General features: G+C 39.1%; 1 long non-coding RNA gene across 1 annotated transcript; it reads left to right on the top strand.

Moving 5' to 3' along the window:
* The first annotated feature begins 376 nt into the window (after positions 1–376).
* Positions 377–1,829, top strand: LOC145549734 (uncharacterized). Its single transcript, XR_014085580.1, has 3 exons — positions 377–547; positions 1,529–1,573; positions 1,691–1,829. It is a non-coding gene; the product is annotated as an uncharacterized LOC145549734 (long non-coding RNA).
* Positions 1,830–15,159: the final 13,330 nt, after the last annotated feature.

Genomic DNA, 15,159 nt, shown 5'->3' with positions numbered 1-15,159 from the left:
GTAAGACAGCATGGTTCATGTTGATCAGTCACTCAACAGTACATATTTGAAAGGGATATATTGGTATTCATCCTTTTTCTTATTCATTTCTTCTTTCATTTGTGCTTCTACAGGTCCACCAGTTTTCCGTCAGTACCAGCTTTCCATTGAGCTGAACTCCACAGATGTTACAACTGTAGAAATGCTGAGGAACTTCAACAACACCATCAGCATCAACAGGAACTTACGAATCTCTGATGTTAACATTACTACAGGTTGGACTAAACAGTTTTCAGTGGATTCTGAGGCTTGAACAGAAACATTTGAACCAATTTCAATAAAATAAACTGCTGCATGTTGTGAAACTGATCAAATATTACCTTTGTTTTGTCTGCAGTTTGTTCTCCAATCAGTGGTGATTACCAGTGCAGATGTGAGGATCAGTATCGTTGGCCATGTGACCAGTGTGTAACATATGGATCCTGTGACAACATCACTGGTGACACATGTGGATGCATCAGTGGCATTCCTGCTGATGGACAGTACTGCCAGGCTGAGGATCAATACAGTGAGTTTGTCTGGAGTTTCTTGGAATGACAATTTAGGATAAATCTTTATGTATCATGTAATGTCCAGGAATCAAGAAACAGGTCAGACTAGGACAAAAATATACATATTGTGATCATTTTAATACATTTAACAAATGTGGAGAGGAATGACTGTTGTTCTCTTTCAACCTTGTGTGTATGAGGTTGTTTTCTCTGTCAATATACTGGCTTCCTGTCCAGTTCTGTCTCTTAATTGTTAATAGGCAGAGGAAGAGATGGTGCCTTTTGTTACCTGAAACAAATTATTTTTTATTGAAAGTCACTTTTATTTATTTTAAATCTTCCTCAATCATCATTTCATTATTTTTCTTAATTCTTCTTAAACTTCGATTTGCACTTACTGCCCAATCAAAATATATTTCTGCATCAGTATCTCTTATATGTCACAGTTAGATAAGCACATACATCTAAAAACACCTCCACCTGCTATTAAAGTATTGCAATAAAATTGGATAATACAAATACCTGTAGATTAAAAGAATACGCTTCAACTAATTAAACACCTAGCTTAAAAGCCAGATAGAAAACCAGCAGTGTTTACTGTGCTAAACAAGGCTAACAATAGATGTAGCAATTTAAGCTAATTGCAGGGTTTGTTTGAGTTTTGTCTTTTTAACTTTGCACAACTATGTTTATGTTGTTGACTGATGTAAAGGCATACAACCAATAACTGCTGCCAAACGCATGTCGCTATGTGTGCTAGCCATAATGGATTTTGAAAATGAATTAGATCACCAACCTGTGACTTTTTGGTTGGAATTCTGACATTAGGTGCCTTTCTCCTAATATTTATAACTTGGAACGTTGAAACTCAGGTTATTGATGGGAGGCATTGTTCTACTGGAGCTAACTGAGAATGAGAGCAAAACCATTTTCCTCAGGAATGTCAGAGAATGGATTTGTGTCAAGCACTTACTCCTATTCTGTCTTCATCTTTACAGACTTTACAGCATGTCCAATCACCACAACAACTCCACAACCAACAAGTAAGACAGAGAGCATGGTTCATGTTGATCAGTCACTCAACAGTACATATTTGAAAGGGATATATTGGTATTCATCCTTTTTCTTATTCATTTCTTCTTTCATTTGTGCTTCTACAGGTCCACCAGTTTTCCGTCAGTACCAGCTTTCCATTGAGCTGAACTCCACAGATGTTACAACTGTAGAAATGCTGAGGAACATCAACAACACCATCAGCATCAACAGGAACTTACGAATCTCTGATGTTAACATTACTACAGGTTGGACTAAACAGTTTTCAGTGGATTCTGAGGCTTGAACAGAAACATTTGAACCAATTTCAATAAAATAAACTGCTGCATGTTGTGAAACTGATCAAATATTACCTTTGTTTTGTCTGCAGTTTGTTCTCCAATCAGTGGTGATTACCAGTGCAGATGTGAGGGTCAGTATCGTTGGCCATGTGACCAGTGTGTAACATATGGATCCTGTGACAACATCACTGGTGACACATGTGGATGCATCAGTGGCATTCCTGCTGATGGACAGTACTGCCAGGCTGAGGATCAATACAGTGAGTTTGTCTGGAATATGTTGGATTGACAATTTAGGATAAATCTTTATGTATCATGTAATGTCCAGGAGTCAAGAAACAGGTCAGACTTGCATGAAACACAGTACTAAGAGATCATTTTACACATTTAACACCAATGAAGAAAATCAAATATCTTATGTATTTGAAGAGATAATATAGTTGGATCCTGACTGTTGTCAGCACCTTTCCTTGAATCTTGTTCTGTGTCTGATGGTTTACCCTCTCATAGGCTGTTTTGCTGTCTAGACATCAAACTTATTGAAACTTTAGCTTCTATTATGCATTTGAGTTCTTGATAAATACTATTCTGTATCATCATTTGATTTTTCTTAGTGAATGAGCATTTTTAGTTCTTTAGGGTACAATAACTTAATGCATCTATAGTTGTTTGGTGTCCAATGACTTAATGCCAAATCAAATTACATTTCTGTGCCAGTACCTCTTAAATTTTGCGGTTATTTAAGCACATACATCTTAAAACAGCGCCACATGTTATTAAAGTCTTGCAATACTATTGGATAATAAAAATATGTGTAGGATAAAAGGATAGGCTTCAACTAATTAAACACCTATCTTAAAGGCCAGATGGAAAACTGGCTACTAACCATAGTAACAATCTAACCAGAAGTAGTAATTTAAGCTAATGCCAGTGTTTTTTTATTGCACATTAAATTTGCACAATTATATATACTTTTTTGACTAATTAATTGGCATACGTACCATAACTGGTGCCAAAAAACCATAACTGCAAGTCTTGCAGTCATTGTTTGTGGTGGCCATATTGGATTTTGACAATTGGTTTGGTCAGCTACCTGGTGGTTTTTAAATTGGAATTCTGACATTGTGTGCCTTTAGCCTAATATTTATAACTTGGAACATTGAAACTCAGGTTATTGATGGGAGGCCTTGTTCTACTGGAGCTAACTGAGAATGAGAGCAAAACCATTTTTCTCAGGAATGTCAGAGAATGGATTTGTGTCAAGCACTTACTCCTATTCTGTCTTCATCTTTACAGACTTTACAGCATGTCCAATCACCACAACAACTCCACAACCAACAAGTAAGACAGAAAGCATGGTTCATGTTGATCAGTCACTCAACAGTACATATTTGAAAGGGTTATATTGGTATTCATCCTTTTTCTTATTCATTTCTTCTTTCATTTGTGCTTCTACAGGTCAACCAGTCTTCCTTCAGTACCAGCTGTCCATTGAGCTGAACTCCACAGATGTTACAGCTGTAGAAAAGCTGAGGAACATCAACAACACCATCAGCATCAACAGGAACTTACGAATCTCTGACGTTAACATTACTACAGGTTGGACTAAACAGTCTTCAGTGGATTCTGAGGCTTGAACAGAAACATTTGAACCAATTTCAATAAAACAAACTGCTGCATGTTGTGAAACTGATCAAATATTACCTTTGTTTTGTCTGCAGTTTGTTCTCCAATCAGTGGTGATTACCAGTGCAGATGTGAGGATCAGTATCGTTGGCCATGTGACCAGTGTGTAACATATGGATCCTGTGACAACATCACTGATGACACATGTGGATGCATCAGTGGCATTCCTGCTGATGGACAGTACTGCCAGGCTGAGGATCAATACAGTGAGTTCATCTGGAGTTTCTTGGAATGACAATTTAGGATAAATCTTTCTGTATCATGTAATGTCCAGGAATCATGAAACAAGTCAGACTAGGACAAAAATATACATATTGTGATCATTTTAATACATTTAACAAATGTGGAGAGGAATGACTGTTGTTCTCTTTCAACCTTGTGTGTATATGGTTGTTTTCTCTGTCAATATACTGGCTTCCTGTCCAGTTCTGTCTCTTAATTGTTAATAGGCAGAGGAAGAGATGGTGCCTTTTGTTACCTGAAACAAATTATTTTTTATTGAAAGTCACTTTTATTTATTTTAAATCTTCCTCAATCATCATTTCATTATTTTTCTTAATTCTTCTTAAACTTTGATTTGCACTTACTGCCCAATCAAAATATATTTCTGCATTAGTATCTCTTATATGTCACGGTTTGATAAGCACATACATCTAAGAACAACTCCACTTGCTATTAAAGTATTGCAATAAAATTGGATAATAAAAATACCTGTAGAGTAAAAGAATACGCGTCAACTAATTAAACACCTAGATTAAAAGCCAGATAGAAAACCAGCAGTGTTTACTGTGCTAAACAAGACTAACAAAAGATGTAGCAATTTAAGCTAATTGCAGTGTTTGTGTCAGAGTTTTGTCTTTTTAACTTTGCACAACTATGTTTATGTTATTGACTGATTTAAAGGCATACAACGAATAACTGCTGCCAAACGCATGTCGCTATGTGTGCTAGCCATAATGGATTTTGAAAATGAGTTAGATCACCAACCTATGACTTTTTAGTTGGAATTCTGACATTAGGTGCCTTTCTCCTAATATTTATAACTTGGAACGTTGAAACTCAGGTTATTCATGGGAGTCCTTGTTCTACTGGAGATAACTGAGAGTGAGAGCAAAACCATTTTTCTCAGGAATGTCAGAGAATGGATTTGTGTCAAGCACTTACTCCTTTTCTGTCTTCATCTTTACAGACTTTACAGCATGTCCAATCACCACAACAACTCCACAACCAACAAGTAAGACAGAAAGCATGGTTCATGTTGATCAGTCACTCAACAGTACATATTTGAAAGGGATATATTGATATTTGTCTTTTTTCTTATTCATTTCTTCTTTCATTTGTGCTTCTACAGGTCCACCAGTCTTCCGTCAGTACCAGCTGTCCATTGAGCTGAACTCCACAGATGTTACAACTGTAGAAAAGCTGAGGAACATCAACAACACCATCAGCATCAACAGGAACTTACGAATCTCTGATGTTAACATTACTACAGGTTGGACTAAACAGTTTTCAGTGGATTCTGAGGCTTGAACAGAAACATTTGAACCAATTTCAATAAAATAAACTGCTGCATGTTGTGAAACTGATCAAATATTACCTTTGTTTTGTCTGCAGTTTGTTCTCCAATCAGTGGTGATTACCAGTGCAGATGTGAGGATCAGTATCGTTGGCCATGTGACCAGTGTGTAACATATGGATCCTGTGACAACATCACTGGTGACACATGTGGATGCATCAGTGGCATTCCTGCTGATGGACAGTACTGCCAGGCTGAGGATCAATACAGTGAGTTTGTCTGGAGTTTGTTGAATTGACAATTTAGGATAAATCTTTCTGTATCATGTAATGTCCAGGAGTCAAGAAACAGGTCAGACTTGCATGAAACACAGTACTAAGAGATCATTTTACACATTTAACACCAATGAAGAAAATCAAATATCTTATGTATTTGAAGAGATAATATAGTTGGATCCTGACTGTTGTCAGCACCTTTCCTTGAATCTTGATCTGTGTCTGATGGTTTACACTCTCATACACTGTTTTGCTGTCTAGACATCTAACATATTGAAACTTTAGCTTCTATTATGCATTTGAGGTCTTGATAAATACTATTCTGTATCATCATTTGATTTTTCTTAGTGAATGAGCATTTTTAGTTCTTTAGGGTACAATAACTTAATGCATCTATAGTTGTTTTGAGTACAATGACTTAATGCCAAATCAAATTACATTTCTGTGCCAGTACCTCTTAAATTTTGCGGTTATTTAAGCACATACATCTTAAAACAGCGCCACATGTTATTAAAGTCTTGCAATACTATTGGATAATAAAAATATGTGTAGGATAAAAGGATAGGCTTCAACTAATTAAACACCTAGCTTAAAGGCCAGATGGAAAACTGGCTACTAACCATAGTAACAATCTAACCAGAAGTAGTAATTTCAGCTAATGGCAGTGTTTTTTTATTGTACATTAAATTTGCACAGTTATATATACATCTTTGACTAATTAATTGGCATACGTACCATAACTGGTGCCAAAAAACCATAACTGCAAGTCTTGCTGTCGTTGTGTGTGGTGGCCATTTTGTATTTTGACAATTGGTTTGGTCAGCTACCTGGTGGTTTTTAAATTGGAATTCTGACATTGGGTGCCTTTCGCCTAATATTTAAAACTTGGAACATTGAAACTCAGGTTATTGATGGGAGGCCTTGTTCTACTGGAGCTAACTGAGAATGAGAGCAAAACCATTTTCCTCAGGAATGTCAGAGAATGGATTTGTGTCAAGCACTTACTCCTATTCTGTCTTCATCTTTACAGACTTTACAGCATGTCCAATCACCACAACAACTCCACAACCAACAAGTAAGACAGCATGGTTCATGTTGATCAGTCACTCAACAGTACATATTTGAAAGGGATATATTGGTATTCATCCTTTTTCTTATTCATTTCTTCTTTCATTTGTGCTTCTACAGGTCAACCAGTCTTCCTTCAGTACCAGCTTTCCATTGAGCTGAACTCCACAGATGTTACAGCTGTAGAAAAGCTGAGGGACATCAACAACACCATCAGCATCAACAGGAACTTACGAATCTCTGATGTTAACATTACTACAGGTTGGACTAAACAGTTTTCAGTGGATTCTGAGGCTTGAACAGAAACATTTGAACCAATTTCAATAAAAAAAACTGCTGCATGTTGTGAAACTGATCAAATATTACCTTTGTTTTGTCTGCAGTTTGTTCTCCAATCAGTGGTGATTACCAGTGCAGATGTGAGGATCAGTATCGTTGGCCATGTGACCAGTGTGTAACATATGGATCCTGTGACAACATCACTGATGACACATGTGGATGCATCAGTGGCATTCCTGCTGATGGACAGTACTGCCAGGCTGAGGATCAATACAGTGAGTTCATCTGGAGTTTCTTGGAATGACAATTTAGGATAAATCTTTATGTATCTTGTAATGTCCAGGAATCAAGAAACAGGTCAGACTTGCATGAAACACAGTACTAAGAGATCATTTTACACATTTAACACAAATGAAGAAAATAAAATCTCTTATGTATTTGAAGAGATAATATAGTTGAATCCTGACTGTTGTCAGCACCTTTCCTTGAATCTTGTTCTGTGTCTGATGGTTTACCCTCTCATAGACTGTTTTGCTGTCTAGACATCAAACTTATTGAAACTTTAGCTTCTATTGTGCATTTGAGTTCTTGATAAATACTATTCTGTATCATCATTTGATTTTTCTTAGTGAATGAGCATTTTTAGTTCTGTAGGGTACAATAACTTAATGCATCTATAGTTGTTTGGTGTCCAACGACTTAATGCCAAATCAAATTACATTTCTGTGCCAGTACCTCTTAAATTTTGCGGTTATTTAAGCACACACATCTTAAAACAGCGCCACATGTTATTAAAGTCTTGCAATACTATTGGATAATAAAAATATGTGTAGGATAAAAGGATAGGCTTCAACTAATTAAACACCTAGCTTAAAGGCCAGATGGAAAACTGGCTACTAACCATAGTAACAATCTAACCAGAAGTAGTAATTTCAGCTAATGGCAGTGTTTTTTTATTGTACATTAAATTTGCACAGTTATATATACATCTTTGACTAATTAATTGGCATACGTACCATAACTGGTGCCAAAAAACCATAACTGCAAGTATTGCTGTCGTTGTGTGTGGTGGCCATTTTGTATTTTGACAATTGGTTTGGTCAGCTACCTGGTGGTTTTTAAATTGGAATTCTGACATTGGGTGCCTTTCGCCTAATATTTAAAACTTGGAACGTTGAAACTCAGGTTATTGATGGGAGGCCTTGTTCTACTGGAGCTAACTGAGAATGAGAGCAAAACCATTTTCCTCAGGAATGTCAGAGAATGGATTTGTGTCAAGCACTTACTCCTATTCTGTCTTCATCTTTACAGACTTTACAGCATGTCCAATCACCACAACAACTCCACAACCAACAAGTAAGACAGAAAGCATGGTTCATGTTGATCAGTCACTCAACAGTACATATTTGAAAGGGTTATATTGATATTTGTCTTGTTTCTTATTCATTTCTTCTTTCATTTGTGCTTCTACAGGTCCACCAGTCTTCCGTCAGTACCAGCTGTCCATTGAGCTGAACTCCACAGATGTTACAGCTGTAGAAAAGCTGAGGAACATCAACAACACCATCAGCATGAACAGGAACTTACGAATCTCTGATGTTAACATTACTACAGGTTGGACTAAACAGTTTTCAGTGGATTCTGAGGCTTGAACAGAAACATTTGAACCAATTTCAATAAAACAAACTGCTGCATGTTGTGAAACTGATCAAATATTACCTTTGTTTTGTCTGCAGTTTGTTCTCCAATCAGTGGTGATTACCAGTGCAGATGTGAGGATCAGTATCGTTGGCCATGTGACCAGTGTGTAACATATGAATCCTGTGACAACATCACTGGTGACACATGTGGATGCATCAGTGGCATTCCTGCTGATGGACAGTACTGCCAGGCTGAGGATCAATACAGTGAGTTTGTCTGGAATATGTTGGAAATGACAATTTAGGATACATCTTTATGTATCGTGTAATGTCCAGGAATCAAGAAACAGGTCAGACTAGGACAAAAATATACATATTGTGATCATTTTAATACATTTATCAAATGTGGAGAGGAATGACTGTTGTTCTCTTTAAACCTTGTGTGTATAAGGTATTTTTCTCTGTCAATATTCTGTCTTCCTGTCCAGTTCTGTCTCTTAATTGTTAATAGGCAGAGGAAGAGACGGTGCCTTTTGTTACCTGAAACAAATTATTTTTTATTGAAAGTCACTTTTTTTTATTTTAAATCTTCCTCAATCATCATTTCATTATTTTTCTTAATTCTTCTTAATCTTCGATTTGCACTTACTGCCCAATCAAAATATATCTCTGCATCACTATCTCTTATATGTCACAGTTAGATAAGCACATACATCTAAAAACAACTCCACCTGCTATTAAAGTATTGCAATAAAATTGGATAATACAAATACCTGTAGAGTAAAAGAATACGTGTCAACTAATTAAACACCTAGATTAAAAGCCAGATAGAAAACCAGCAGTGTTTACTGTGCTAAACAAGGCTAACAAAAGATGTAGCAATTTAAGCTAATTGCAGGGTTTGTTTCAGAGTTTTGTGTTTTTAACTTTGCACAACTATGTTTATGTTGTTGACTGATGTAAAGGCATACAACCAATAACTGCTGCCAAACGCATGTCGCTATGTGTGCTAGCCATAATGGATTTTGAAAATGAATTAGATCACCAACCTGTGACTTTTTGGTTGGAATTCTGACATTAGGTGCCTTTCTCCTAATATTTATAACTTGGAACGTTGAAACTCAGGTTATTGATGGGAGGTCTTGTTCTACTGGAGCTAACTGAGAGTGAGAGCAAAATCATTTTCCTCAGGAATGTCAGAGAATGGATTTGTGTCAAGCACTTACTCCTATTCTGTCTTCACCTTTACAGACTTTACAGCATGTCCAATCACCACAACAACTCCACAACCAACAAGTAAGACAGAGAGCATGGTTCATGTTGATCAGTCACTCAACAGTACATATTTGAAAGGGATATATTGGTATTCATCCTTTTTCTTATTCATTTCTTCTTTCATTTGTGCTTCTACAGGTCCACCAGTTTTCCGTCAGTACCAGCTTTCCATTGAGCTGAACTCCACAGATGTTACAACTGTAGAAATGCTGAGGAACATCAACAACACCATCAGCATCAACAGGAACTTACGAATCTCTGATGTTAACATTACTACAGGTTGGACTAAACAGTTTTCAGTGGATTCTGAGGCTTGAACAGAAACATTTGAACCAATTTCAATAAAATAAACTGCTGCATGTTGTGAAACTGATCAAATATTACCTTTGTTTTGTCTGCAGTTTGTTCTCCAATCAGTGGTGATTACCAGTGCAGATGTGAGGATCAGTATCGTTGGCCATGTGACCAGTGTGTAACATATGGATCCTGTGACAACATCACTGGTGACACATGTGGATGCATCAGTGGCATTCCTGCTGATGGACAGTACTGCCAGGCTGAGGATCAATACAGTGAGTTTGTCTGGAGTTTGTTGAATTGACAATTTAGGATAAATCTTTATGTATCATGTAATGTCCAGGAGTCAAGAAACAGGTCAGACTTGCATGAAACACAGTACTAAGAGATCATTTTACACATTTAACACCAATGAAGAAAATCAAATATCTTATGTATTTGAAGAGATAATATAGTTGGATCCTGACTGTTGTCAGCACCTTTCCTTGAATCTTGTTCTGTGTCTGATGGTTTACCCTCTCATAGGCTGTTTTGCTGTCTAGACATCAAACTTATTGAAACTTTAGCTTCTATTATGCATTTGAGTTCTTGATAAATACTATTCTGTATCATCATTTGATTTTTCTTAGTGAATGAGCATTTTTAGTTCTTTAGGGTACAATAACTTAAAGCAACTATAGTTGTTTGGAGTACAATGATTAATACCAAATCAAACTACATTTATGTATCAGTACCTCTTAAATTTCACGGTTAGATAAGCATCTAACAGCACCATCTAAAAACAGCACCAACTGTTATTAAAGTCTTGCAATACTATTGGATAATAAAAATACGTGTAGGATAAAAGGATAGGCTTCAACTAATTAAACACCTAACTTAAAGGCCAGATGTAAAACTGGCTACTAACCATAGTAGTAATCTAACCAGAAGTAGTAATTTCAGCTAATGGCAGTGTTTTTTTTTATTGTACATTAAATTTGCACAGTCATATATACATCTTTGACTAATTAATTGGCATACGTACCATAACTGGTGCCAAAAAACCATAACTGCAATTCTTGCAGTCTTTGTGTGGCAGCCATATTGGATTTTGACAATTGGTTTTTGTCAGCTACCTGGTGGTTTTTAAATTGGAATTCTGACATTGTGTGCCTTTCTCCTAATATTTAAAACTTGGAACATTGAAACTCAGTTTATTGATGGGATGCCTTGTTCTACTGGAGCTAACAGAGTGAGAGCAAAACCATTTTTCTCAGGAATGTCAGAGAATGGATTTGTGTCAAGCACTTACTCCTTTTCTGTCTTCATCTTTACAGACTTTACAGCATGTCCAATCACCACAACAACTCCACAACCAACAAGTAAGACAGAAAGCATGGTTCATGTTGATCAGTCACTCAACAGTACATATTTGAAAGGGATATATTGGTAATCATCCTTTTTCTTATTCATTTCTTCTTTCATTTGTGCTTTTACAGGTCCACCAGTCTTCCGTCAGTACCAGCTGTCCATTGAGCTGAACTCCACAGATGTTACAGCTGTAGAAAAGCTGAGGAACATCAACAACACCATCAGCATCAACAGGAACTTACGAATCTCTGACGTTAACATTACTACAGGTTGGACTAAACAGTTTTCAGTGGATTCTGAGGCTTGAACAGAAACATTTGAACCAATTTCAATAAAACAAATTGCTGCATGTTGTGAAACTGATCAAATATTACCTTTGTTTTGTCTGCAGTTTGTTCTCCAATCAGTGGTGATTACCAATGCAGATGTGAGGATCAGTATCGTTGGCCATGTGACCAGTGTGTAACATATGGATCCTGTGACAACATCACTGGTGACACATGTGGATGCATCAGTGGCATTCCTGCTGATGGACAGTACTGCCAGGCTGAGGATCAATACAGTGAGTTTGTCTGGAGTTTGTTGAATTGACAATTTAGGATAAATCTTTATGTATCATGTAATGTCCAGGAGTCAAGAAACAGGTCAGACTTGCATGAAACACAGTACTAAGAGATCATTTTACACATTTAACACCAATGAAGAAAATCAAATATCTTATGTATTTGAAGAGATAATATAGTTGGATCCTGACTGTTGTCAGCACCTTTCCTTGAATCTTGTTCTGTGTCTGATGGTTTACCCTCTCATAGGCTGTTTTGCTGTCTAGACATCAAACTTATTGAAACTTTAGCTTCTATTATGCATTTGAGTTCTTGATAAATACTATTCTGTATCATCATTTGATTTTTCTTAGTGAATGAGCATTTTTAGTTCTGTAGGGTACAATAACTTAATGCATCTATAGTTGTTTGGTGTCCAATGACTTAATGCCAAATCAAATTACATTTCTGTGCCAGTACCTCTTAAATTTTGCGGTTATTTAAGCACACACATCTTAAAACAGCGCCACATGTTATTAAAGTCTTGCAATACTATTGGATAATAAAAATATGTGTAGGATAAAAGGATAGGCTTCAACTAATTAAACACCTAGCTTAAAGGCCAGATGGAAAACTGGCTACTAACCATAGTAACAATCTAACCAGAAGTAGTAATTTCAGCTAATGGCAGTGTTTTTTTATTGTACATTAAATTTGCACAGTTATATATACATCTTTGACTAATTAATTGGCATACGTACCATAACTGGTGCCAAAAAACCATAACGAAAGTTACGTACGTAACTACGGTTCTATGAATCCCGGATGAGCGCCAGAGGGCGGTGCTGAAAGCACTGAATGTTCCCTTCGCGCATGCGCTGTTCGAGCAATAATGTCAACAGAGTCACACCTGTGACATATTGAATGATCAATCAGAGGCTATATAGCATTACGTCATCCGAGGTTCTGTTCCTTAAGAATCTTCTCGCGAAAACGCAAGGATTCTAAGTGACAGAGAATCTCTGGCGGTCATCCGGGATTCATAGAACCGTAGTTACATACATATCTTTCGTTCTATTTCATCCCTACTGACCGCCAGAGGGCGGTGCTGAAAGCACTGAATGACTAATACCAGCGATGTCACAAGGAATCCTGAGCACAAACCTCACTGAGGAGACCCAGAGGACACTTGTAAAAGAACCTGGTCTAGAGGATGAGGGGAGGTCACACTCACATTGTAAAATCTAGTGAATGTGCTTAGAGAAGCCCATGATGCAGCAGCACATAGCTTCCAGTGGAACTCCTCTCAAGGCTGCCCAGGAAGTGGAAACACTCCTGGGAGAGTGTGCCTTCATGCCGGCTGGCCGGGCCGGCGCCCTGCAGTGTAGGTGTGACAGATGACATCCACACTAGGAGACGCTGTGTAGAAAGAGGGCAACCTAATCTAGGGCCCCCATAACACAAGAACAGCTGGTCTGAGCATCTCATAGCAGCAGTGGCTGCATTATACACCAGCAATGGTCTCACTGGGCACAGCAACTCAGAACCATCGCCAGGTTCCCCTGCTGTAGGTTGAAAACGCACCAATCTCAATGGTTGGTTAAAAGAGGAATGAGAAAATACTTTAGGGACAAACGCCAGGTTTGGCCACAAGGCATCATCAGAACCATCTGAACTCCATTGGAGACATGATGGGCTGATAGAAGGCACGTAGCCCTCTTAGCTGAGACAATAGCCAACAAAAAGGCAGTCTTGCACAACAACCACTTGAGGCCCACCTAAATGGAGGGTGGCATAGAGCACTGAGGACCAAGGACAGGTCCCAGATGGGCTCGCGGAACCAGTGGCAGGTGCAGTCTACGAACACCACACACAAAAAAACGGAAACCAGATTATGGGTCCCCACTGTACAGCCATCAAGGTCAGCATGACTAGATGATATAGTCACTACATATACCTTAAGTGTCGAAGGAGACCGGCCCTTATCAAGAAGAGACTGAAAGACTCCAAAAGAGTGTGTACCACACTGGCGACTGGATCATCAATACAAGCAGAACACCCAAGGGAAAACAGACGCCAGCTGTTTCCATATTGCTGACGGGTTGAGGTGCCTATCGGGACCCGAATACCCAGTCAGCTACTATTAAAGCCTCCCAGTGGCCACACCCACAGCTGGAGGCGTTGAGGATCAGAATGCCATATCCAACCCCCCAACTGAGACAGTAAATTCCTCCTGGTTGGAAGACACAATGGGACCTTGTGACCCAGGTTCCATAGAAGTGGGAAGCATGGCCGTGCCGGCCAATACTTTGGCCCTCCTGGAGAACTCTGGAGAGTCTGCCAAATCAAGGAAAGGGGTGGAAAGGCATATAGGATGACCCTGGGCCAAGGATGGCCAAGGCGTCCTGGCCCAGTGCACCCGCGGCCCCTGTAAGGAAAAACCATGGACAGCAACGGGTCGACTCCTCTGTGGCAAACAGGTCGACCTCTGCCTCATTGAAAAGGTCCCAGATCACGCGTACTATCTCGCCATGGAGGGACATAGTAAAAGCCAAGCTCTCCCAGAGCTGCAAAGGGTGCAGTGACAGCATGCCAAAGGGTACAACTCGAGTAACCATGTTAGTTTGCTTAGCAGCTGCAGGAAGGCGACGCAAGGAAGCTGCCTGTCCTGCCTGAATTGACGCAGCTGGAGAATGTCATTCACCCTCTGGACACATGGGTTGGCTGTCATGGGGGGAGAATCCAGAAGCAATCCAAGAAAAGTGGCTGACTGCGATGGAACCAGACAGCTCTTCAAGTTCATCTTGATGCCCCCTTGGGGCGCATAAGCGAGCAGGCGACTTGTATCGCTAGATGCATGTTCTCGGCAGGGTGCAGAGAAGCCAATCGTCAAGGTATAGCAGAACCTACATGCCATGGCCATGCATAAGAGAGAGGGCTGCCTTCACGCACAGTGAGAACACCCTCGGAAAAGGGAGAGGCCAAACGGGAGCGCACGGAACTGCCAGTGGCGACCCAGATAGGCAAACCTGAAAAAGGCGGTGATGTTCCGCCGTGATAGGTACATGAAAGTACACATTCGTAAGATCGATTGATGCAAGCCATTCTCCCGTTGTCACAGCCTGAAGAACCTCTGCTGTTGTGAGCATGTGAAAAGGCAGGACCTTCAATACTGTCAAGACCCCCGATATTCAAAATGGGACGAAATCCGCCTGTCATTTTCGGCATGAGGAAATACAATGAATATTAGCCTCTGGGTCGCCGTAGAGGATCCACTGCCTTGATTGCACCCTTGGCCAGGAGGACCCTGGCCAAGGGCTTGAGCTTCCACCGGGTCGGTGATGATGGTCAACCTGACCCAACGTGA

Source organism: Poecilia reticulata, chromosome 21, assembly GCF_904066995.2.
Source record: "Poecilia reticulata chromosome 21, P_reticulata-male-v2, whole genome shotgun sequence".
Taxonomy (NCBI): Eukaryota; Metazoa; Chordata; class Actinopteri; order Cyprinodontiformes; family Poeciliidae; genus Poecilia; species Poecilia reticulata.
This window is presented reverse-complemented; position numbering and strand designations above follow the sequence as displayed.